Genomic DNA, 22,290 nt, shown 5'->3' with positions numbered 1-22,290 from the left:
TTGGGACCTGCTCTACATTTGGCACTCGCTCTAGGGGTGGAGCAGCGTTGCCAGGGCCCACCTTCCTACCCTCATGGACTTAAAAGTCCGTGCCCCACTTTGCCTTTCAGCCGCCTGGGAGGATTCCAACAAAAGTCCATCTCTGATTCTATTAATTGAATTACAGAGGAAAGGCCCTAGTGCATTCAGCAAACCTTAATCCAACTCCACGTTACCTTAGAACATTCCATGTTTTAAAAAGCCCAGCGCAGCGTGCCTCCAAAGCGGCACTTAATTGACATAATATGGGTCACCTGTCTGCATGGAATTAGCTGGCAGAGCTTCCAGAACAACCTACTTTCCCTTCCTTTGGCCTCTAGTGTTTGAACTTCTGAAGTGCGTTGCTGCCGCTGAAGTCAGTTCTGAGTCATTATTTAACAAAGAGACGTAGGGTTGAGAGCTCCTAGCTTCAGGGTTGGTCCGGCCGTGCGGTTGAGGGGTGAGGAGGGAATGTGGTCAGGCGCTTGGGAACTGGGCCAGGGGCCTGTCAGCTTCCAAGCTGCTCAGCTTCAGCTTTTGCAAGCATGCAAAACAAAGAGTATCCTATGGCTTGGTGTGCTGCTTTCATGGTGTCATGTCTTTGATGTCAGGCTTTATAAAAACTGTGCCTGTGTGTGGATTTGGGATGGGGACAGTGAATGAGCAACTTCTGTTATGGGGCAGAGAAGGGAATGCTCCCCAGCCCTGGAGAATGGAATAGTCCCTGAGCATTACCTTGGTGTCCCTGTGTCCTGACCTGGGAAGCCACAGAGCTGAAAGGCTAAGAAAGTGGCCTGGGAGATCCACCATCTGAGCTCAGATCCTGGCACCACTGCTCAGGGTCCAAGCTCTTAACCGCTTTCCTGCGCTGCGTCTCAGCCATGCATACATGTTAGCTTTCGTTATTATTGGGAGAGAGGGAAGAACGGATGGGGGAAATATGGTAGAAATGGCCAGGAGAGGAAGATGAGAGTGCTGAATTCCCTGTACCTTGGGCAGGACTGTGAGCCTCTCTGCTCTCCACACCCTCACCTCTTGCCCTTTTCACCCTCTACCCGCCAATCCCTTAATTCCAGTGAGTCAGACTAAATACAGAGTGTGACCTGAGAGTGTTACACCCTCACTGAAACCTCCTGAGCCCGCTTAGGTGAGGGAGAGACTGTCACTTCCTGCTGTTGCTACAGCTGCCCAGGTTAGTGAAGGCTGCCAAGGGTCTGTCCAGGGGTACCTGCAACCATGGCCGGGGCAGAGCCCCTCTTGTGGGTTGAGTCCTGTCCGCTTTCATTACTGATGGGCTTCCTCAGACCAGAAGAAGTTCCCTGGGGGTGAAATTCTCAGAACAGAATTGTATCATTGACCAAATCTGACATTCTAGAGAAGAGTTATTCCCTCCAGGGTTACAGCCTAGATTCTTTCTTCTAATATGTCAATAATTCTAATCTAAGGCCAAAGTCACCACACAGGGGAACATCATGTGAGCAGTCCTTTCTAAAATCCTTACTCCAGATACTATGCTGCAATCCGTGTCTCAGTTGCCTGGCTTGGTTTTGTTTCATTTCCTTGAGGTGGGAGATTGCCCAGGAAAGGCTAAAATAAATATTTAGGTAAAACTGCTAAAGTTCATTAACTCTGCTGGGAGTTAGCTTAACCTGTAATCTTATAGTTTTGCTTTCAAAGGGATGCTACCGCTGAAACGTTCAGACGCGGAGCCTACTGATGTCTGCTATCTAGTTTTGAACAGTGGGTGGGGACACAGAGAAAGCAGAAGTGACAGTTGTTAAATCCAGGTGGATGGTATATGGTTTTATTCTTTCAACTTTTCTGTATGTTTCCAATTTTAAAAAATAAGTTGGGGATATCATATGATATTGCTTATATGTGGAATCTTAAAAAAATGATACAAATGAACTTACACACAAAACAGAAATAGACTCACAGACATAGAAAACAAACTTATGGTTACCAAAGGGGAAAGGGGGGGAGGGATAAATAGGAGTTTGGGATTAACATATGGTATGCACACTACCATATATAAAATAGATAATGAACACGGACCTGCTGTATAGCAAAGGGAACTATACTCAATTTTTTTAATAATCTATAAGGGAAAAGAAGCTGGAAAAAAGAGATATAACTGAATCACTCTGCTGTATACCTGAAACTAACACAAAATTGTAAAGCAACTATACTTCAATTTAAAAACAATAAGTTGGGGAAAAATAAACATATTAAAAAAAAGTAAGGTTTATGGGGAAGAGTTAAAAAACACAGTTACTATTGGTGGGGTCTGTACAGTGGAAGGGTTGGTGGCCTTTTCTCCCATGTCATCGTCCACAGGACCAGCAGAGACCTGGAGAGGTTGTGTGTGGCAGGGGCAACAGAAGGAAAAGCGGTGCTCCAGATAAAGAAATAAGTCCCATGGCTGTTGATACTGCTTCAGAACTCTAAGTTACTGCGGGAGTGAAGTTTACAACCTTTAAGTTATATTTTTAACTCTAATGTTAAGATCAAGGTCCTCCCTATTTTCCCTTGAAACTGATCCAGCAACATCAACAAAAATGTTGCACATATATATGAAATATTTTTCCTTGATGTGTTTCATTTCACATATATGAAAAATAATGAAAAGAACCTCATTAAAAATTTCTCTCTACATGGTGGGATTACAGATGCTTTTTATATTTTTCATATTACCTCTCTGAATTTTCCAGATTTTTTTCAAGTGACACGTATTATTTTATAATCAGGAAAAAGTCAGTATTACATGAAAAATAAATGTCATATAGGTAGTATCTCTATGTAACTTGTTTTCTATACTTATCACTATTAACTACCACAATGAATGGGATGTATTTCTTTTAGTTAGAAATTAAAGAGAGAAATTTCCAGAGAGTCTGCCCTATACCTTAAAAGGAGTTAATAAATAAACATATGATGGCTTTCTTCATACTTTTAATATTATGAGTCTTGACCACCTTAATAATTTGCCCAATTTTGAGGAGTTTTTCACATTTACTGATTTTTAACAGTGCTTTGGCCAGTACCTCCACAATTTCAACCTTACTTTCTGTAAAACTCTTGAGCGGGCTTCCCTGGTGGCGCAGTGGTTGAGAGTCTGCCTGCCGATGCGGGGGACGTGGGTTCGTGCCCCGGTCCGGGAAGATCCCATATGCCGCGGAGCGGCTGGGCCCGTGAGCCATGGCCGCTGAGCCTGTGCGTCCGGAGCCTGTGCTCCGCAACGGGAGAGGCCACAACAGTGAGAGGCCCGCGTACCGCAAAAATCAAACAAACAAACAAAACTCTGGAGCAAAAACATCTTGGCCTGGTAACTTCTCTAGATGGCAGTCAGTCTGGTCAAGGATGTTATGTGGATTGACCACTGTTTGACTTAATTGCTCAGACATTTCTCTTTCCCAAGATTATTTTCAGATCAGAATCTCCCCAGTGGTTTCCTCAATAAAGGCCAATGCCAATAATTCATTTAGTTTCTTGACAAACATATTTTCATCCGTAGGCCCATATTATGTCTACAAATAACCAAATGCTTTTTTTTAATTTGCATGAATGAATTTTATAAAGGACTCACAAAATTCTTTCTGCCCTAATTTCAAATTTTTACCCAATTTGCCATATTTAGTAGGTCTATTTGAACCATGTTTAGGTAGGAATTTCCAGATACGTGCTTAATACTGGGAGTCACTGTATCGAGTATAAAGTTCAAGGTTTTTTGTTTGCTTGCTTGTGGCCTCTCCCGTTGCGGAGCACAGGCTCTGGACGCGCAGGCTCAGCGGCCATGGCTCACGGGCCCAGCCGTTACGCGAAATGTGGGGTCTTCCCGGACCGGGGCACGAACCCGCATCCCCCGCATCGGCAGGCAGACTCTCAACCACTGCACCACCAGGGAAGCCCACTTGTTTGCCTTTTTATATACTTTTGCAGAAGGTACTTAAGTTGTGACCATCTTCTGTTTCTTGAGGATGTAGTCGTTCCATTTTTGCTCTTCTTTGTATCTGTCTCTACTTTTATTCCAGCTAGAGGCTGCCAGACATGGCAGCATCATTGCATAGGGGTCACTGGGCAACAAGAAATAGATATCAGACCAAGGGAAAATGGGAGAGGACTGCCATCTTGGGCAGCTTTGGTAGACCCAAAGAAACATGACCACAGTGACTATAACTCCTGCTTAATCCTTTCTCCCTGAATCTTCTTGGAAAATCCTTCCTGCTAAGGGTGCAGAGTGAAGAAGAAATTAGAATAAATGGAAACTGTTTTGACAGGAAGTTTGGTAAATCATCTTGGGTGCTAAGCCCCATGCAACACTATCTGAGAGTAATGAGATGGCCTCAGTTTTTTACCTAGTTAAAGCTTTAAAGACACCATGTGCGTAATGTACTTCGGGTGCTTACCACTAATTCATTCATTCATTTGTAAGTGAAATACCTAACTGAAGGAGTTTAAGGGAGCTCCTTTGCAGCCATAATCTGGTGGGTCCAGTAACAGAGAGAGATGTTACTCTTGGCCGATGAAACTTGTTGGACAGATTCCCATGGGCTAGTTAGCTTGATCACACTTTATTTGAACAATGTGGTTTTTTTTTTTTAAAGTGTAATACAGGTTCGAATAGGTCTTTAATATTGACCTGAGTCACTCACATATTCATAAGTCTTCGAAGAAACCTAAAGATAATATGATGGGGAGCTCTTTCAATAAGACAGGGGAAATGGAGAAAAGATATACATGGCTTCCTGTTGTGGCTTACTGCCTTGCCCTCTGCCATCAAGAAGGGCCAAAGAGCCTGCCACTTCATGAGTTCCCCCTTGGGTTTAACTTCAGGGGCATTTCTTTCTACTTGTGAGTTTGCTTTGCTTTTACCTTGTCAGAAAATGACGTAACCCAAAGTACTCACTGTTGTGCCTCTGCTATTCAGAAACTTTGGCCATGTTTAGCAATTGAGTATATTAATCAGTTCAGTTATCTGTTCCCTATGCTTCCTTTCATCTTTGTTCTTTTCTTAGAATAAGGGCATCACCTTTACAGGAAAAGAGCCCTATCGAGGCCATTAACTAGCTTATGGATAAGAATGGCAAATTTTGGTAGAGAAATTTATGTTCTATCTTAATGTGCCTTTGTTCCATTAATGAGAGAAAAGGAAGTGTTTGAGTGTAATAATTATGACTGATTTATAATATAATGTGTTTTGTTCCTTGTAAACTGTTACTGCCTCAAATAAAATGAAAAGAACAAAGAGCATAAATTAATTCATAAAAGACACCTAAGCTGCTCCCAGGATATGGGAGGATTTAGAGAAGCAGCAGGAAAACAAATTAAACTTGGGATAAATGGAAAGTTAGGGGGAAATGGGTAAATATGATATATTAACAGCTGCCTGTTCTCTTCTGTAGTAGACTTGTCAGTATGCGGTGGGGCTCACACCACCCTTCAAGCAGACTCCAATCCTTGCCAGCACCTTTCCCCAGTAAGATTAAAGTGACCTTCTATTGAAAAAACAAAAACAAAACTTCTTCTGTGAACGTTAGGCCCTTGAAATAATTTCTCCTGAACAAAAAAAATGATGTTTTCCTAAAATGTTTTGTGACAAAATGCTATTTTTTAAAAAAGTAGCATTGCTCTGAATTAGTTCTTTGAAAGGTGCACGTACTTAGCATGGAATAATCATTTTTGCCTACATATGTAAATTAAAGGTCATGTACTTAGAACTTTGGAAATAAATAGTATACTCTTTTCTCAGGTAGAAACACACTGCAGAATACCACCTTTGGGCTTTTTCATTCTCCTGGGAGTGTGACAGTAGGTGACAAGTGACAACAATATTTATTGTAAGAATAACCTATAATTACTGTCATTTTTCAGAGAGGGAGGCATTAGAAATACAAAGGATATAGTGGGACTGTTATAAAAGTCAACCTTAAAGATAAATTCCTTGAGAACAGGACCTCTTCTTGTTTCTTTGTTCCCTACTTTACAACATGCTACATAGAGTAGGCACCAAATGAGTAAAGAATGATTGATTCAATTAACAAAATCAGGCATCGTTCTATCTACATAATCATTTTATTTCTGTATGAAAGTTCCTTGTGTTGAGTGGTAGCTGATAGTGTCTAACCAAGGGCTAATTTTAGATAGAAAGCCATGTTTTAGATCTAGTGTTATTTTAGCCAGAAGAAAATACAGAGATTGAGTGGGTGCTGGAACCTCTCCATTAATTGCCCCCTGAAGATGTATGGAGTGGCTGAGAATAGTGCACCAATGGCAGAGCATGGTGGGAAAATTTGCACATTGGCTTCCCACAAGGACCTATTTTGTGCTGTTATTTCATATTTCAGTCTCTAGGATACCAATGTTATAACATCTTAAAGTACTTAAATTTCACCACCAAAATAATTCTGAAAAAAAAAAAAGAAATGGAAATTAATGAGATTAAACACATTCTCCTGGGAGAACAGAATTTGTAGGTGGTGCGGCGTCAGCGGTGGTCGGTAAGAGGGGAGGAAGCCAGGAGCAGAAGAGTGCGACCTAGGGAGACCCAGCTGCCTGCAGGGCAGTGGGGACAACGCAGGGTGCCTGGGATCACACTCGGGTTGGTGTAAGTATCCCAGGTGCCGTGTGATGGACAGAGGATGTCAGGTAGTGAATAGAGTCAGGGTTTCATCTGCCAGCTTCGATGCTGCCTTCTAATAGCATTCATTAAGATTCAGGAAGGAAGGTCTGGCCATCGGGGGTTGAGGCCTGGCAGAATGCCCAACTAAATGGGCAGGATGCAGGGAACGTTACCTGGGTGCCCAGGTGTTCCCCAGTTCCCTGGCCATAAGGCTTAAGAAGCAAAATCTATTTCAGACCTTACCCATTGCTGGAGATCTGATTTTATATACACTGCTAGGTTTGTCCAGGGCTGCTTGGGTACCAGGTGGGCAGAGTCTGCCGAAAGTAAAGCAGATTTTTAAAATATCTATCCATCCCAACTTATACAAAGGTATTTTCTAAAAATCAAAAACCAGCTGGTAGCTGGAAAGGAGGAGGGACGGGCTAGGGAAGACTTGGCCTAACAGACTTTCCCTAAACCTTCGGTAGTCCTTAGGCATGTGAGTGCAACTTCAGCTGATCCCTCTCCCTTTCAAAATGATATCGCCTTTCTGAAATTTCTTCCATCCAAAGTGAAAACAGTCCTGGGACTTTCCTGGCGGTCCAGTGGTTAAGACTGCAGGGGGCACGGGTTTGATCCCTGGTAGGGGGAGTAAGATCCCGTATGCCGTGAGGCGAGGTGAAAAGGAAAAAAAAAAAGTGAAAACAGTCCCCCCAAATGCTCTGGAGTCAAAATACCAACAGTAAAACACTTCCCAGCAAAACCCAGCCACTGCCAGGAAGAGTGACGGAGAAGGGGTGATTTTTCCATAGATGTACTTGCTAAGCCCCAGGAGGAAAACACAAGAAAATTGCATCCCATTTGTCAGACGGCAATGATGTGATTGGTTTCCTTCGTACTGCAATCTCCTCTGGAATCTTCCTTCAGGATTCAACATCCTCTAGGGGGTTAGAGCCAGAAACTTAACCTGGTGCCCCGTTTATCAGAGCCATGTCTTTTTATTACTTAATATCCGGCAAATGGTATAAATCCTGCACATACTGATGTCCTCTAATTAAAGGTAGCTAGGATTAATCAAGGGTGTTTTCTTGTTCCCTGAAAGTAAAAATCAGGCTTTAAAACAAAAATAAAAACCATACCATTGAGCTATTTAGGCATGTTTATTTCAATCACAAAAGTAAATCTGACTCTTTATTTATTTATTTATTTATTTATTAACATCTTTATTGGAGTATAATTGCAGATTTTTCAGTTTCACCTGGATGAGATGAGGCTATGGGTTGAATCTAAATTTTTAAAACATCTATCCATCTCAACATACTGAAAGGTATTTTTTCTTAATTTTTAAAATTTTTTAAATTAATTTTTATTGCAGTATAGTTGCTTTACAATGTTCTGTTAGTTTCTGCTGTATAACAAAGTGAATCAGCTATACATATACATATATCCGTATATCCCCTCCCTCTTCCATCTCCCTCCCACCCTCCCTATCCCACCCCTCTAGGTGGTCACAAAGCACCGAGCTGATCTCCCTGTGTTATTCAGCTGCTTCCCACTGGCTATTTTACATTTGGTAGTAAATGCTACTCTCTCACTTCATCCCAGCTTCCCCTTCCCCCTCCCCGTGTCCTCAAGTCCATTCTCTATGTCTGCGCCTTTATTCCTGTCCTGCCCCTAGGTTCATCAGAATCTTTTTTTTTTTTTAGATTCCACATATATGTGTTAGCATAAGGTATATCTGTTTTTCTCTTTCTGACTTACTTCATTCTGTATGACAGACTCTAGGTCCATCCACCTCACTACAAATAACTCAATTTCATTTCTTTTTATGACTGAGTAATATTCCATTGTATATATGTGCCACATCTTCTTTATCCATTCATCTGTCAATGGACACTTAGGTTGCTTCCATGTCCTGGCTATTGTAAATAGTGCTGCAATGAACATTGTGGTACAAATGCTGGAGAGAGAAAAGGGAACCCTCTTTGATCATTTATTAATCATCAGACACGCTATATTATATTCAAAATGAACAAACAAGCCCCACTTTTCTCTCCAGAAAAGGGAAAAAGACTGAAGCTACAGGGTAATGAGCCAGAAGTGATGGGGGGAAACAGCGGGAGACAGTGGGATAGGAACGATCCCCAAAGCCTGTTTATTTGACAGCGTCAAAGGCAGCTGCCAAGGTTGAGACCTAATAAGATTTAGCCACGTCATGGAGATGTAGTCGTGCACGTTGATAAAGAGCTGCACTATCTCTGCACTGCGCAGAGCAGTTTTCGGCCATGGTTCCTATGTAGACATTAGTCCCAAGAGAGAGCACTTTTAAAAATACAAAGTTGACTTTTATCTTCATTTTAAAAAGCGGATTTTTCAGTTTCACCTGGATGAGATAAGGCTAAGGGTTGAATCTAAATTTTTAAAATAACTAATCCCAACTTACGGAAAGGTATTTTTTTAATTTTTAAAATTTTTTAAAATTAATTTTTATTGGAGTATAGTTGCTTTACAATGTTGTGTTAGTTTCTGCTGTACAGCAAATCAGAGGTATTTTCTAAAAATAAAAGAGCAACTCTTCATCTTTGACAGGGTCACCATGAGAGAGCACTTCACCTTGTGTTTTGCAGTCTCTCTTGCAATAATTTATGCTTTTCAAAATAAGTAAGTAAATAAATAAACGCACTAACATATATAGCACAAAAATAAGACAGCTTTTACTTGGATTCAGCTATAGGTCAGAAACTAAAGCAGATTAGTTACTTAGGCACAAAATTAATGCTACTGGTTTGAATCTGTTTTCTTCATTTTGAAAGTGTTAAAAGACAAGATGTTATTTTTTGGAGACATTTTTATATATCATCATTAAGAAAATAGAAGTTAGAAAACTTTTTATAATTCAGCTAGAGTAAAAGCTTTGTTAATTTAAATTCTATTAATTCCCAGTTTGTTTTGTTTCAGGTAGTGACTGGATTGACATTTAATTTTACTTAGCAAACCTCTTCTTTGTGGATAATAATGCAAGTGATTATAATGCAGTAATGTGTAAACAAGCTTGTAAGAGTAATGTTTAAAATAGTAAAAGAATAATTTGTTTTTGAAGATCCTTAAGGTCTTTTGAAATAGCCCTTTACATATAAAGAATGAACATACCAAACACATATTATTTTATGTGGTCTTTTCTTTTTCTTTTAAAGAAGATGTTGTGGGTAGGAGTTTATTAATTAATTAATTCATTTTGCTGTGTTGGGTCTTCGTTTCTGTGCGAGGGCTTTCTCTAGTTGTGGCAAGCGGGGGCCAGTCTTCATCGTGGTGCGCGGGCCTCTCACTATCGCGGCCTCTCTTGTTGCGGAGCACAGGCTCCAGACGCGCAGGCTCAGTAGTTGTGGCTCACGGGCCCAGCTGCTCCGCGGCATGTGGGATCCTCCCAGACCAGGGCTCGAACCCGTGTCCCCTGCATTAGCAGGCAGATTCTCAACCACTGCGCCACCAGGGAAGCCCGCTTATGTGGTCTTTTAAGCAGGTCTTCAGAGAAGCATCTAGCAGAAAACTCTGCTCACGTACTTTAAGTTACCCTGGAACTTAAAAGTAATACAGTTGACCCTTGAACAATGCGGGTTGAAACTGCATGGGTCCACTTATAAGCAGATTCTTTTCGATAGTAAATAATACAGGACTACACGATCCGTAGTTGGTTGAATCCTCGGATTCGGAGCAGCGGATACCATGTATATGGAGGGGTGACTATAAGTTATACTTGGATTTTTCAACTGCGAGGAGTGGTGGTGCCCCCACCCCCGAGCTGTTCAAGGGTCAGCCGTACATTTCCTCCCAATATATCCCATAATTTAGATGTTTTAGACTGTTTTTTCCTTCTACTTAGTTTGATAATTGAGGTTTGACAGTATAGCCAGCCCCACTCAGTGGGTTCCTGGACCCTGAATGAAAGGTAGATTTGTAAGCCAACTAGGCTTCTGCTGCTTGAGACTTTGGCTGTTAGAACATGTTCTGCCCTGGTAATGGATATGGTCCATTGACTGTGTAAAGGTAATGGGCACTGAAGCATAGATGTCCATTAGGCAAAATATGGAGCAGCCTAAGATTATCTTTTAACACTGTGTTGTTGAGTTTTTGATGTGAGTTCATTTAACAGATATTAATTGAGTACCTATTATGTGCCAGGTTCTAGATATTTATAGGCAAATAAAAAAGATATGGCCTCTGTCCTCATCGAGCTTACAGTCTAGCTGGGGAGACAGGAAGCAAACACACAACTATATATATATATTTACAAATTATTATACAGAAGTATTTGGAAGGATAGGAACAGGCTGCCATGAGATACAGTAGGAAGACTTACTTTGGATAGAACTTATAAATGGAAGGGTCCAGGTGAACCTTAGGGATTTTGAGCTCTTAGAATAGTCTCCATTGAATGGTTCTTAGTCTCTCCTTCCCTTCCATCCTTTTTAGACAATGGACGATAACAAGAATGCCCCAACCATGAATTTTTCCTGTGTTACTGCCAATATTGATCTTTCTTAACCAAGATATAATGAATTTACAGAGGCCTGATAAATTGCAATCATTGGGGTCATGGAAACATGGAAGGCAATGTGGAATCTTGAAAAGAGTACCGATCTCCTCAGGAAGACCTGAATTCCTCTAAGGGTCACGGAGCGGGGTGGGGAGAGAAGAGGACAATATTTACATATTTCATTAGGATTAGAGTGATGTTGGTTCTGCTCTGGACTTTGCCAAGAACTTGCTGTATGTCCTAAGATGAGTCTTCTAACTTCATTGAATCTCATTCTTCTATAAAATGAGAGAATTGAAATGAGATGATTTCTGAGGTCCTTTTAGATCCAAAGTCCTGAAGGACTGTATAGTATAGTGATAAAAAGTACAGACTCTGAAACCAGATTGTAAGCTTTGTCACCTACTGGCTGCATGACCTAGAGTAAGCTTCTTAACTTCTCTGTGCGTTCATTTCCAAAAATGTAAAATGGAGGATAATATTAATACCCACCTCATAGTGTTGTGAGAATTCAATGAATTAAAGAACTTAAAACACTGCCTGCCTCATAGTAAGTACTTAAGTGTTACTATTATTAATATCCTCTCAAAGGAAGTTACCTCCTTAAAGGATGGGACTCCAATAGAGGCAGAATGCTCAAGACACTGGAGCGAACATATAAACAGAACAGTGTGTAGGAACCAAGATTTACATTTCCACAATTCCTGTCACACTTCCCTTTGTTTCAGCATGGTTTAAAGGGGCAACTTCTTATTGCTGGAAGAGGAGCTACAACCATAGAATGCTCTATTGGATACCTACGGGGACTCTCCTCTTCCTTACGACATAGGCAAGTAATTAAGCCTCTGGTTATGAGGTGTGTACAGGATATGAAACTAGTGCTTACTTCATAATGCTCTCGCACCTGCAGCCAGGACCACAAAGCAGCAGAGATAAATGCCGTGATCAAAGGTGCTGAGATGTGGATTCTCTTAAGGCAATGAGTTTTTGTTCTTTTTAAGCAACATAATGAGACCTCATAAATTAAACTTGGGAAGGAGTTTTGAAATCATGAAAAAATTTATTAAAATATTATAAGCATTAACTTCTGTCTATTGCAGAGACTCTTTTAATGAAGCTAATGAAGAATTGCAGCATCATTTTCTCTTCATTCCTTCATGCATCCAAATCTCTAAAACCCTGTCATTTTTTCTTTGTAGTAGTTTCCTTAGCACTTTCTTCATAAATGGTACTCCCTGGATTCAGTTGGTACCTGAATTTTTATTAAATGTTTAATTAATAAAGAATAAATTGAGACTTTACTTTATATCTTCTTCTTTTTTTTTTTTTCCTGTGTGCTTGTGTGTATAATCATGTGACAGCCAAATAAGTCAAACTGTAAAACTCTAGCCTCTTCCTACATACTCCTTAGATTGCGGGAATATCTCAAATAGTTTAGAAGATTATGCTTCTTTAGTAAAAGAGAGACAAACTAGGATAGTATGATGGGAAGAAAATTGTTTGTGAATCTTGCAAAATATAAAATGTAGCTTTTAAGAGACTTCCGGGGAGGTCCGGTGGTTACGATTGCACGCTTCCACTGTAGGGGGCACAGGTTCCATCCCTGGTTGGGAGCTAAGATCGCGCATGCCGCGTGCGTGGCAAGAAAAAAATATATATAGCTTTTTAGATAAAAAGAAAAGGAGAAAAAAGAGAAAAGAAATTAAGTCTACTTAGAGAAAACATAGTTCCCTGACATTTTTCTGGAGACCAGGGCACTAGGATTCCTTCTAAATGGTCCTTGCGTAGATCGATCCCTTTCTGGGGGAGAAGACCCCAAGTGGTTGTGAGAGCCAGCACCTCTTAGCCCTGAGCACACAGCCAGACCTCACTCCCAATCATCCACCAAACCCGGGACCCTTTACTCAGAAAAGTCTCTGCTGCTTCCCACTGCCCCTCTGTCGTCCCCAGTCGTGTAGCATCTCCGTGGAGCCTCTCCCCGTCTTTGGTTTCTCCTCCCTCTCCAAAAACTGTTCAGAAGGAGCTCAGTTTTTCCTAAAGAGTAAGAAACAAAAATGTCTTTATGTGGGAGTCTGCTTAAGAAATAACCGACTCCTGTTTATAAAGGCCCCTTTCATTCTGTTTGCTGGTCTGTGCTTCCTGAGCAGCCGCGGGTGGGACGGCTCAATGGAGCCCAGTCACAGGCTGCAACTGCTGATTTCCATCCAAGGCTGCGCGGGGGAGGAGAGGGGGAGGGGGAGGAAAGGGTGCTCGTGGCCCTGTAGACGCTCTCCCAGGTCACCCAGAGCCACCAGCTCTGCCTTTAAACAGACCAAAGCACATTTCCTGAGCAGGGCGGTCCTTTCTACCAAATAACTTTCTTTATGGTTTGCCATGTACAGGGTGGTTTTATTTTTCACAAAATGCCCTTACTTAAAAATAACAACTGAGGAGAGAAAATAATAGGCATTAAGTAGAAAATGGTTGGAACCTAAGGTTTCTTTCTGTGGCAGGCCTGCAAAGTGGTACCCTGGTAAGCCAGCCTGCGGCGTTTCCTGTTGTAACCATCAAGGTGGTGCCCACGGAGAGGCGGAGCTATTCTGAGAGTTCCCTCTCGGTCTCCGGTCTTAGCTTAGAATTACATAGAAGTCATCACACAGTCCGCACCTTGAATCGGAACTGTGGAGGTAAAGAGAGGGTCGGTTTAGTGATGCACAACTTTTTTTTGAAGCTGTGAAATCAAATGGTTAGTTTCAGTTTTCCCCATGCATATACAATACATATGTATACACATTTTCATTTTTCCATTCTGAATTGGTAAATATATATATTTTGTATACATATTTAAACTTTAAAATATTATATTTTATATTTTTATATAAAATTTATAATATATAAATATGCAAATATTTAAAATATATATTTATATATTATGTATATATGATTTAGATTTAAATGAAAAGAAATTTGTATGTGGGACATCTTTATAAATGGAGAATGCACCATGTACCAGGATTAATATGGTAAAAGTTTCACTCTATCTTATTTTGAAAAATTTTACGTTAAACATGGAATATAATGCAAAATGGATATGGATTTAAGACAAAAATGGGATGTAACCCTTGCTTGTGGAAGGAAAGGCTCAGATTCCCTAGGGGCACAGATTTCCTCTCCTCTCTCAGCCTCAGCAGATACCCTGAGACACTGGGCAGCAAAAATCAGAAAGATTCTCTGATCAAAGATAGTTAAATCCCCCACCCCTACCCTCATTCTGTAATTGTAAATTCAGTAGCCTTTTCAGGTCTCTCTTTTTAAAAGCATATGTCTCTTGATTTACGCTGTTGGTCCTTCACATCTTAGTTTTGCTAAGTTGAATTACTTTAAACAGCTGGCTTTCTGTTCTGATTAGCTTCACAGACCAAATCAGAAGCCATGAGTTCCTGATGTACGGTCCCTTAACAATTTTGTGGACTAGAGCAAATCAGTTCATTCACTTGAGCCCCAGTTTCCTAAATGAAAATAAGCATGATAGCACCTGCTTTGCCATCAGAGAACAGCTATGGAGTCCAAATGACATGATGTACATGGAAGACCTCTAGTAAATGATAAAGTAAATATGTCATCCCTCTGAATCATTTTAGTTGAGATTAGTGGCACATTATCATGCTTAATAATGCATTTTACTAATGTATTAGTCAGCAGATGAAGAAGAATGATGTCGGGAGAGGTAATTTTGAAGTATTGCGTTGGCCAAAAAGTTCGTTCGGGTTTTTCCTGTAACAGGAGAAAGCGGAACTAATTTTTTGGCCCTCCCAATAGACATCTAGGAAGATCAGACCAACAGCGTTACTTCAGTGAAGGATTTCTGTATTTGAAAGTATCACAGGTCAGGGGAGAGAAGGAAGAAGAAAGAGGTGAGTAAATGCCAGAACAAAGTTCTGCTGTGTGGTTCAGCACAGGGAACTTGAGGTCAAAACAGCCCCTGATGACCCAAGTTGCTCTAAAGGAATAAGTCCATAGATGACATTTATCTTCAGTTGTTAGGCAGCCCCAAGACACAGACTGTGGAGTTCTAAGTATAGAATTTCTCAAAGCGAGGATCTGCCCAAAGTGCCAATAGGTCAACACTGGTCCCACTTAGCTTTCAAAATAAGCAATGCTCTTGTCTGGTGCAGCCTGTGTCTCCTCCCTGGTGGTCATCCTCCTCATGACAACCAGCGGTTTCTAAGCATGTGCTATGTATGGGGCACTATTCCAGCACGGTGCATGCATGACTCATCTTATTTTAACCTCACAGCAACCCGAAGAACTAGATACTTTAATATTACCATTTTACAGTTGACAAAACTGAGGCCGAGTGTTTAAGAAACTTGACCAGTTCGTATAGGGCAGAAGGTCCCACCGAACGGCGGTAGTGTAACTATAGAACTGGATAGATTCTGTGTCTCCCTGTACTTCCTCCCAACCGATGGCATAGCCATTGCAGGCCAAGTGCAGAAGACAGGAAGCTCTCGCAGTCTGCTCCTCTGAAAACCAGAGGACGTGCCCTTCTTGGGGACCTGGTGCTCAAGTTCTCTTCTTCAAGACTTGACATTGAAGTCTTAAATATACTTGGAGAGGTGAGGACAGAGTAGAGCCAGAAAGGGAAAGTCTCCAAGGAAGTGACCAGTTGTGCTTCTGTTTTCAAAGTTGAATAAGGATTTGAGAAGAACAGAGATTTAGGGAATGAAAATGTCCATTTTTTAAAAAGTGATCTGTTCGTATTTAGTGAGCTCTCAAATCTGCTCTTGGCACTGGCTTGTTTTGCTGTCTTCCAAATCTTCTGAAATCCCTCAATTTGACATTATGTTTGCTTCTAACTCCCTGCTTCACCGAGACGCACTTAAGTTTATTTAGAGAAAAGTCATGAAGAGCAAAGCAAAATAGTGGATTTTAGATCTTAACTTTTAACAATGTCCCATCTCTTCCCTTCTAAACAAATCATAGAAATTACAGGCAAGAGTAGATCCTTATGTTAGGAAAACAACAGAGGGTTTATAGCTGTCTCTAGAGTGAGCTTTGGACTAATTTGGGGGAGGGGGTGCAGTGGGCAGAAATGTAGGCCAAAGTTTCATGTTCTAGCGCATGACCGACCCAAAATGACCATTGACACAGGAGCATGGTGGCTCCAATGCTGCTCCCTGTCAGAGATTTCTAATTTTTTGAAAGATTACTTTTGTTATCCTTCACCAACTATTATTAAGTCAATAAAAAATAGACTAACATTTATAATAGTCTAGGTATTAAAGTCACCAAAAGACAGTAATCAGTTTGAGGAAACCCTTGGATATAGGCGCCAGATGTTTGTATTTCTTTATTTTCAGGCTCATTCATTTCACTCATGGCCCAATCAATAACTCAACGTGTGGGCACCTTTCATAAGCTCTTCTCCAGTCAGAAAGAGGCAGCCAGTTGGGGCAGATAACGACTGTCTGAATTGGGGCAGGTTGCCAAACGTACTTCAATGATTCCTTTTCTTGGGCTTTTAATGAAGAGAAGAGTCTTCCCTCCTGCCTGGGCTGTGCTGGCCTTCTCATTTTTTGTCCCCCCTGACCATTAGCGGTTCCATTTGGTAAGATAATTCTATCTGAGTGAATAGTCAGTCCAGCAACATGGGAAATAATTTTGTCTGGGATCAAATGTCTATTGCTTATCTGGAGCTGAGGTCATGTTGAATTATGATCACCACTCTTCTTTCCTCTGATCCCTTTTCCCAATTTAATAGCATTAAAATTCCTCATATTCAGATTTTCTTTTGTAAGTCAGGGTCTCTAGTTCAATTAAGACCCAGCTGCCGTGGGATGAATAACAGTGAACTGTATCAGGCCTCTGAAGTCAGGCGGGTCGGATTCTTTGTGTCATTGGCTCAAATTGCAATTCCACTGGTTCAGTTTGTCTTGATCATGGATGTGGCCAAGGATCAAATATCAATTCATGTCCAAAGCTGGAGAAGACTGCTGGCATCTTTCTTTTCTGCTTCTGTTGTCAGCTTCTGTCACATACTTAAATTAAGCTCCTTGCCTTTCTCACTGTCACTTGGACCGTTTCGTTCACCTTTAAGTATATGACTTGGACCAATTATATACTTCTGTACTGAGCATGCCCTCAAGTGCTTTGCATTTATTAGCTAGAGAAAAATTATTATTTTTGGACTTCAATGTTTCATTATTCAAGATTGAATCATAATGTTCCTTACACAGGTATTACAAAACAAGTTTATATTAGTACTTATTTTGTTTCCAGGGGGACCCTTTATGTATCAGAGTCTCTTTTTTTTTTCCAGCTTTATTGAGATATAATTAGTATGTAACATTGTATAAGTTCAAGATGTGTGATGCAATGTATTTAGAAGTAATTACCAAAATAATGTTAGTTAACATATCCATTGCCTCACATACTTAGCTTTTTTGTGTGTATGTAGGCACTAAGAACATGTAAGTTCTGCTCTCTTAGCAACTTTCAAGTATATAATACAGTATTGTTAACTATAGAACTATATTCACCATGCTGTACATTAGAGTCCCAGAACTTATTCATCTTGTAGCTGGACGTTTGTACCCTTTGACTGACATCTCCCCATATCCCTCACTCCCAACCCCCGGCAAACACCATCTTACTACTTAGAGAGAAATTCTTACTTAACACATCACTATATTTCACAGTAGTACTGTAAACTCTAATTTTTTTTCTTTCTCTCTCTGGAAAAGAAATGGGTTAGGTACCCTTCCTAGATGCTTTCGTTATACCCTGGGCTTCCTCCTAGCTTCGCACACAAGACACCATGTTGAAACTACCTATTTGTGGTCTCTTTTACCTATAGTGTGGACTTCTTGTAAACTGGGGTTGCGTCTGGTTCTCTGTTCTACCCCTGGCTCCCAGTACTGCCTGACACGTTAAGTAGGCAAGCTCGAAATCTCTTGATTATACTGAGATTTGAAAGGAAAGTAGTGCCAGAGGGCTGGCAAGATTTCTGTTTAGTTGCCCAGTTACGTTAAATAAGGCCACCCAGATGCTGAGAAAGAATGATATGTTACTTAAACGAAGACAATGTTTTTGAAACTACACCTTCCGGCGTTCTCAGCAAATAATGAACCGATCCCCTTGTGTAACTGGATTCATAAGGTTTTGTCATGATACCAAAACACTTCATGGAAATACCAAGTCTTCTCTGAAGTCTCTGCTGGGTGTTTGGCTTTTGCCAGCCTTTGAACCATCACAGTAAATGGTAGGAACTGAACCACAGTCTCATATAATTTATGTACTCTCTTTGTTCTTACCAGACCATAACTCTAGTCACTTTTACAGACTTTTATTTACAATAAGAAGCATTTTACAAGCAAGTGGGATTACTGATATTAGGGTTTTGGGGACCAAATCCCAGGGATTTCAAATGAATCTGTAATGCCAGAGTATTAATTAGACCTCTGTAAAATGAATTGGGCTCATTTGCCTAATCAGGGGTCACCTGAATGACGGCCCAGCAAGCAAACTGGCGTAGATACAGGGCTAGTTGTTGTTTCTTTTCCAGCTATTTGAAATAGCTGCTCTAATGGGGCCGTTGACCGCTTCTGTTCATCCCATTCCTGTCTACTCCCCAATGGTGGATGCAGCGCGCATCCGCAGGACCCATTTAACATTTGCCGAAGACGTGAAAAGGTGTGAGGATGCTGAGTCCGGAGTCACTCACTAAGCAGCCTTTCAGGCCACACAGGCTTTCTGAAAATGGGTATCCATAAACTACAGAATTCTCTAGGAGCTCTGGCAGAATTTGTTTCTCCAAGCAAGACAAAAAGTAAAGAAAGAATACACAGGCTTTAGTCATAAATATAAGCCTTGTGTGCTACCGCCCAAAGTAATTGAGTGTGGGTGAGGTTAATGGACATCCACATGTTGCAGCTACAAGTACGTCTACCTGTCTTTTCTCTCAGTTTTGGTGTGATTTTCATGGAAATATTCTTTTTTGTTGTTTGCGGTACGCGGGCCTCTCACTGTTGTGGCCTCTCCCGTTGCGGAGCACAGGCTCCAGACACACAGGCTCAGTGGCCGTGGCTCATGGGCCCAACCGCTCTGCGGCATGTGGGATCCTCCCGGACCGGGTCACGAACCCGTGTCCCCTGCATCGGCAGGCGGACTCTCAACCACTGCGCCACCAGGGAAGCCCCTAAATATTCTTTAGGATGAGAGAAGACCAAATCCCTTGATCTTTCTGTGCTTGGTAGGGTGGAAAACACAAGGAGGAGGTGAGGCTGGTTTTTTTTGTTTTTTTTTTTTAACATCTTTATTGGAGTATAATTGCTTTACAATGGTGTGTTACTTTTTGCCTTATAACAAAGTGAATCAGTTATACATATACATATATCCCCATATCTCTTCCCTCTTGCATCTCCGTCCCTCCCACCCTCCCTATCCCACCCCTCTAGGTGGTCACAAAGCCCCGAGCTGATCTCCCTGTGCTATGCGGCTGCTTCCCACTAGCTATCTATTTTACATTTGGTAGTGTATATATGTCCATGCCGCTCTCTCACTTTGTCCCAGCTTACCCTTCCCCTCCCCGTATCCTCAAGTCCATTCGCTAGTAGGTCTGTGTCTTTATTCCCGTCTTACCCCTAGGTTCTTCATGACCTTTTTTTTTTTTTCTTAGATTCCATATATATGAGGCTGGTTTTGAGAGATGAGGCTGGCAGTAGTAATTGAAGTAGGTTGCTCTGATGCCACTTTGACAGATAAATGAAAGTTTTCATAGCAGATTTTCAGTGCCTCTGGAAAACTATTTGCTAGGATGATATTATCTGTTCTCTCCAGCCAGAAGTAAATGTGTCATCCTAGTTTTAAACTCACCAGTAATGAAAGCATTTATCTCTAGAAATTCCAGAATATGTTTCTATACAGATGACTAATCACCACCCCCGTCTGTGAAGTGGCCCATTTATCTTAGCCTCAACCTGCATGACAGTGTAAATAACCCTTAGCCAAGACAATAATGCTCTACTGGGCATGCATTTCTCTTCTGACTCTTCTGTGCATACTTCCTTTGATGTATTTGGTTAGCACACTGTACAAATACGGTCTGAACACTTTCATTCCTCTGCGGCAGAATCAGCTTTGCTTTATTTCAGGACCACAGACTGCTTGATCAGCCCTGTCCTGTCTGTACCTTGGTGATGGGGGACACAGTAGCCATGAGCCTGACCCATCCATCACCACCATAAGCAAAATGTTCTGGATGTGAGCTCCATCCTTGGCCCTGCTTCATGGAAGAAACTAGTCATTTTCATAGGAAAGGCCTAGTAAGAAAAGGGATTCTATTTTCTGGGGTTTTCTAGTGAAAGTACTAGTTCTCGGAGACGTAAGAATTGGCTCGTAGTCACCATCTGTGACCTTCGTCAGGTCACCTGATCTCTGTATTTCTTCATCTGCAAATCTGGTTCTGGTTTGCCTCAGAGGTGTTTCCCCCAAACAGTGGAAAATACAATATGAGTTCTTGAAGGTAAGCTTCCACTATTGTACTTATCATTCTATATTGATGTCCTAAAATTAAATGGAACAAATAAGCCTCAGGAATATTACCTAGAAGTTAGTATCAAATCCCCTAACCTTCAGGTAAGGGCAACGTTTAGAGCGTCCATCAGGAAACGTGCTTTAAAGCTAACTTCCTGTAATTTTTTTTTTAAGTTCCAAAATACCAAAGCTCTCAAAGCCCACCTATAAATGATCAGTAAAAGCAAACCCCCTTCTGGGAAACGACTTTTTTGGACAAAGGTATTATAGGTGCCTCATTCATTCATTCATTCTACAAATAGTTATTTAAAGCCTGCTGTGAGCCAGGCGCTGTTCTAGGCACCAGTGATTCAGCAGTGATCAAAACAGATGAATTCCCTATGCTCAAGGAGCTTATATTTTAGTAAGCAATACAAGCCATAGAAATAAATAAAGATAAAATATGTCAGATGGTGATAAGTGCTAAGAAAGAACATAAAACTGGGTAAGGGGGATGAGAGGTGTAAGAAGGAGGGGTGATTTTTCAGACAGGAAGGCCAGGGAAGGCCTCTGATAAGTTGGTATTTGAGCAGACACCTGAATAAAGTGAGGAAGTGAACTATAAGAAGAGCATTCCAGAGGGGTCAGGAGGTGCAAAGGCCCTGGGACAGGAGTAGGCTCGCCATGTTCAAGAAACAGCAAGGAGACACTGTAGCTGTATTAGAGTGAAAAGATGAAAGATGAAATCAGAGACATGCCCATGGAGCTTATTATTCATCTCTTGTAGACCATGTAAAGGACTGAGCTTCTTTACTCTGAATGAGGTGGGAAGCCATTGGAGAGTTACAGGCAGAGGACTGACGTCCTTCTGACATACCTTTTATTAACAAACACTCTGGTCGCTACATGAAGAGAAGACTGAAAGGAGTGAGGGCAAAATCAGGGAAGACAGAATGATATTGAAATGTTCAAGCAGCAAATAAAGGTGGCTAAGCCAGTATGGCAGAAGTAGAAGGAAGGAGAGAGGGGTGATTCTGGATATATTTTGAAGAACAGTTCAGGGATTTGCTGGGAGATTGGAGGTCAGATGTGAAACAAAGAAGCAACAAGAATGTCCTAGAAGTTTTTAATCTGAGCAACCAGAAGAATGGAACTGCCATTGACTGCGTGAGGAACACTGTGGGAGGAGCAGGTCTCGGGGGAGAAAAATTAAAAATTTGGTTTCGGGGGCTTCCCTCATGGTGCAGTGATTGAGAGTCCACCTGCCAATGCAGGGGACATGGGTTCGTGCCCTGGTCCGGGAAGATCCCACATGCCGCAGAGCGGCTGGGCCTGTGAGCCATGGCCGCTGAGCCTGCGCGTCCGGAGTCTGTGCTCCGCAATGGGAGAGGCCACAGCAGTGGGAGGCCCGCGTGCCGCAAAAAAACCAAACCAAAACAAAACAAAAAAAGAATTTGGTTTGGGACATATCAAGCCTGAGATGCCCATTCAAGTAGAGAGATTGAGTAGGTAGTTGGATATATGAGTCTGTAGTTCAGGAGCAAAACTAGTAATTGAGATACAGATTTGAGAGGTGTAAGCAAAACAATGATACTTGATACATTGAGGTGTAAGCAAAACAATGATACAACCATGGGTCTGA

At 41.4% G+C, this 22,290-nt stretch overlaps 1 protein-coding gene across 3 annotated transcripts in view; it reads left to right on the top strand.

The window, feature by feature from the left end:
- GNG2 (G protein subunit gamma 2) overlaps positions 1-22,290 on the top strand; it is a 139,583-nt gene that overhangs the window by 58,335 nt on the left and 58,958 nt on the right. The window contains exon 1 of one of the 3 annotated variants that reach the window (XM_073800467.1): positions 11,907-11,982. The exons of the other annotated variants lie outside the window; for them this stretch is intronic. The gene's annotated coding sequence lies outside the window, so the exon portion shown is untranslated. Of the gene's footprint in view, positions 1-11,906; positions 11,983-22,290 lie in introns of those variants that run through there. 3 annotated transcript variants of the gene reach the window in all.

Source organism: Tursiops truncatus, chromosome 2 (assembly GCF_011762595.2).
Source record: "Tursiops truncatus isolate mTurTru1 chromosome 2, mTurTru1.mat.Y, whole genome shotgun sequence".
Lineage (NCBI taxonomy): Eukaryota > Metazoa > Chordata > Mammalia > Artiodactyla > Delphinidae > Tursiops > Tursiops truncatus.
This window is presented reverse-complemented; position numbering and strand designations above follow the sequence as displayed.